General features: G+C 39.6%; 1 pseudogene; it reads left to right on the top strand.

Moving 5' to 3' along the window:
- The first annotated feature begins 1,472 nt into the window (after nt 1-1,472).
- Nucleotides 1,473-2,405, top strand: LOC146806178 (olfactory receptor 51G2-like; annotated as a pseudogene).
- Nucleotides 2,406-4,644: the final 2,239 nt, after the last annotated feature.

Genomic DNA, 4,644 nt, shown 5'->3' with positions numbered 1-4,644 from the left:
GTGTTGTCAATTCTAGTGTGGGATTTCTCTAACAGGGACCGATCATATCCCCTGACCAAAAAGCGTTCTTTAAGAGTGACCATTTCCCCGTTGAAAGCAGTTCTCAGTACTGCAATTACGTCTTAGCCTGGTCATTTCTCCAAATGGAATGGCACGTGTCTGCGTTGCTGGGTGATCACTACTAGCGTGTAATACAGTTACACGAGGTATCCTTTCTAAATAGTTTGCTCTCTAGTTTTCCTCTGTCAATAAACAGGGTGACATCAAGAAAATCAACACTTTTGTTACTGTTGGTAAATGTAAAACTAAGATTATATTGGTTACAATTGATGTAATCTATGAAGGCTCTCAGTGTTACATCATCTCCTCCCCATATCATGAAGATATCATCGATGAATCGACACCAATATATGATGTGATTCGTCAACTCTGGTGAACATGATTGTCTCCATATATGGTGTTCTTCAAAGAAACCCATCTAAATATTCGCGAATGACGGTGAGAATTTAGCACCCATAGCCACTTCTGAATGTTGCTGATACCAAATGTCATTGTGTTTAAAAAAATTGTTGTTCAAAGCAAAGCATGTGAGCTCCAGCACCATCTGAGTATGATCATACATGGTAGCATCCTGTTTCGAAGGTATGCTTGTTTAAAGAGCGCATACATCCAGGGTTACCAAGGGGAAATCATCCATCCATACCAGGTCCTCCAATTTGTTTAGCAGGTCCTTCGTGTCCTCTATAAATGATGGAAGATTACGTACAATGGGTTGTAATGATATATCAATATACTCGGAGATGTGCTCTATTGCTCCCCCTATCCCAGATATTATTGGTCTACCTGGAGGAGCAGTAGTGCTCTTATGTATTTACATGATTTTTCAGTATTCGGAATGCATTAGAATAAGATCTTGTACCCATGACTCAGAAAATTGGTATAAGCCACTTCTTCCTAGTTAGGGAGTAGGTTGGTCAGAAAAAGAACATGTGCTGAGTAGTTCCTTCTCTGCTCCACAAGTCGGACAGTGGCAATCTGACGGATGCATGGTTTGAGACTATTTACTGGTCTATGTAGCTATTTGTAGGGTTCCATGCCTAAATTACAAGTACAGTCTGTGAGCTAATGGGAGCTCTTTAGCATCTAAAAATTCATCAAAGTTATACGAGAATTTAACTTGGACAAATTAATTAGTCGTGGTATTTATTTTTGAAGCTGAAAAAATATGTCCCAGTTTGAACTTGCGGTAACTTGCTTTAATCAAGCATTTACTGGTAACTGGGACATTCTTGCATGCATCCCACAGATCTCTACATCCAATCTTACCTAGGTTGTTTTGTCATACCTAAAATTGATATTTTATTACGTGTGTGGTAATTTAAATGATAGGTTCCTAAATCAATGTAAATGTTATGTTTATTTCCAGAAAGGAGACCATTTTCGAATGACTTCAAACAAGGCTTGCTCAGGACATGACAGCTGTTAATGCCACCAATGTCTCTTGGACCACTTTCTTGCTGAGGGGCATTCCTGGGGCAGAGGAAGCCCACATCTGGATTTCCATCTTTCTCTTCACACTTTCCCTTGTCTCTGTCCTAGGAAATTGCATCATTCTGTTCATTATAAGGAATAACTCACACCTCTCTGATCCCATGTACATGTTTATATCAATGCTCGCCCTTTCTGACCTGGGCTTGACGTTGTCTACTTTGCCAACAGTGCTCAGCGTCTTCTGGTTCAATGAGAAGAAAATTGATTTTGATATTTGCCTGACACAAATGTTCTTTTTCCAATCCTTCTCCTCTTTGGAGTCTTCAGTTCTAGTCCTGATGGCGTTTGACCGCTTTGTTGCAATTTGCTATCCTCTGAGATATTCCTCAGTTCTAACCAGCCCTAATGTCCTTAAAATTGGAGTGATGTCATTGATAAGGAGCACAAGCATACACGTTCCAGAGCCAATTCTTCTGAAAAAGCTGCGGTTCTGCAACAACAATGTTCTTTCGCATGCCTTTTGCTTTCACCCAGACTTGATAAGGCTTGCTTGCTCTGATACAACCGTTAACAGTACCTATGGCCTGGTCCTAGTTCTTTCCACATTCTTCCTGGACTCTGTACTCATTTTATTGTCTTATATCATGATCCTATGGGCTGTCCTAAAAATCAACCCAATGGAGAGACAACTGTAGGCTTTTAACACCTGCGTGTCTCATATTTCCGTGGTTCTGATATCATATATACCGCTTATTGGCCTAACAGTTGTTCACAGGTTTGGGAAGACTGCCCCTCCTCTTATTCATGTATTGATGGGAATCATCTATGTGTTTTTTCCACCTGCCTTAAACCCCATAGTTTATAGTTTGAACACCAGTAGGATTAAAGAGGCAGTGTGCAAGCTTGCTTGTTAAACGATCTAATCTATCTAAGGCCTTTAACATGGACTTCATATCATGCCAGCTCCTAATCACTACCATTAGCACATGGTACTCTTTTTCCTGCTAAATGTGCACAGCAGTCAAATGGTGTGGAATGGTTCATGCACAGACCTGAACACACGAAAAGGGTGCACACAGAGAGGCAATGGCCAGCATTCCCTATCCGAAGGTAAACACATTATTGCAGTAAAGCACAATATTTAATTATGTTACAGAAATGTACTTTGAGCAGTCCCTCTTCCACTGACACACTTTCTAAATAGATCCCTCAGGCAATCATTGGAATTATTTCAGGGTTTTCACTGTGCTTAAAAAAGCAATGCGTTATGAGTTTTATCCAATCCCACCTATTCTAAGCTCAGTGACCTGTTCCCAACCTGAGCTCACTGAGTGCTTCTGAGGACTTCATGAACTACAACCAAATGAACATGTGAGGTATCTGCACTGACAATATCAATAGACTGGTAAATAAAAACAAGAAGAGGGCTGTAAAAATAAAATGGATTCCTATGCCCAAGATCTTTTCAACCACACTCCCTATGGCTCACATCTGTTCTTTCCCAAGTTGGAGAAGGATAGTTTGGCATTATATTGGCATGATTCCCCTGATGCTCTCAGAATTAGGGGCTGATTCGCAAAATCATGGTGTGGGAAGTAGTTCTCCTTTACTACAACTTTTACGTACTTGTATATGGCTTTGTAAATCAGCTCCAAAACACCCAACTCCCTATTAGTTAAAGCTACAAGCTGCAGATGAATATTCCCTGCAAATTCCCATTTTGTTCCCATTTTAGTTGTTTTGGAGACAACTCAGAAAGGCAGTAAGGATAATGTGAAAGAGTTGTACAAGGGTACTAATGTACACACTTTAAATGCCTTTGTGAATAGGTCCCATAGTAATGTACCAGGGATTGTATCTGTCTCTAAAGATATATACTACGTCTATCTAAATGCTACTTCCCAGCTAAGGTATATGATTGTTAAAGGGAAACAGTGTTTGCAATGCAGACAGAACTACATGATGCCATTACAACGCATGCGTCATTACCACACGTTCCATTACCACGCAAGTTGTTACAACGACTTGCTTTAGGGAATGCTTTGTTGGATTTAAAATCCAACACCTCTCTTACTGTTGTACAGACTGGAGTTGGAATAGTAAAATATACTATTTCAAAGTCCAGCTCTTCCCTATGGCAAGTCGTTGTGATGACTTGCGTTGTAATGGAACGCGTGGTAACGGCACATTCATTGTATTGCCTGCATTGTAAAGGCATGCGTTGTAAAAGTATGCATGAATACGTCATACATACATTGTTAAACTGTAACTTTAAACATGGAAATCATGTTTTATGCATTAGTGTAGATAAATACACTTTCCAATATTTATGTGTAGTAAAATGATGTATTTCAATATTACATGTCCTGAAAAATGAAACAATACATATGCGTGTGGACTTTTCCCCGGATCCTGGACCAGACAGTGATAAGAGTGCAGAATTTGTGGTGGGTACAGTCCTTAACTCTGAAGTCCAAATCTTCTCTGGAACTTTTGCACTCAGATTCATTTGAGCTAATTCTCTCCATGTTAAATTACTCTCCATTGGTTGCGTAAGTGAGCACTCAAGTCTTTCTCCAAGACCTGCATGTAAGGTTTGAACTCAGCCATAGCATAACATAATAATCACATGCAGTAAAATCAACCACCATTCAGGACTATAGCTTTACAAATGAACATGCCTTTATTTACTCTTGATAAAGGAAGGCCATTTAAATTCGTCATCCAGAGGAAAAGCTTTTGGGGAGGAGATATAACTTCAAATGTTATAATAGCACTCATAGGGGTAGATCATATAGATGATTTGTTATTAGACATCAAGAGCAATTTTATTCTGTTGTGTGGGATTGCAATGTCTTTAACAGTCTTTTGTTACTTTAGGGTTCAGGTTCTATTCTTAAGTTATTAGTGTGGGTGCCAGGAGGATCTTACAAGCATCACAAAAGGCAATTTAAAGTCTGATCTGTGTTCTAGTTTGTCCACATCACCGCATCCACTGTTACAAGGAGGATAGCTCTGCGGTTCTGATTCAAAGGTGTGAGTAAGCCTCCATGACCAAAATATGTTCCAAGGATCCCAAAAACCATAAAACAAAGGCTTCCTGATTTGCAGAGGATGTGGACCAAAGGCATCATTTAAAGATTGGTTAATGGG

This window comes from Triturus cristatus, chromosome 8 (assembly GCF_964204655.1).
Source record: "Triturus cristatus chromosome 8, aTriCri1.1, whole genome shotgun sequence".
NCBI classification, from domain to species: Eukaryota; Metazoa; Chordata; class Amphibia; order Caudata; family Salamandridae; genus Triturus; species Triturus cristatus.
The sequence above is the reverse complement of the archived record's forward strand: the minus strand, read 5'-3'. Positions and strand labels throughout refer to the sequence as shown.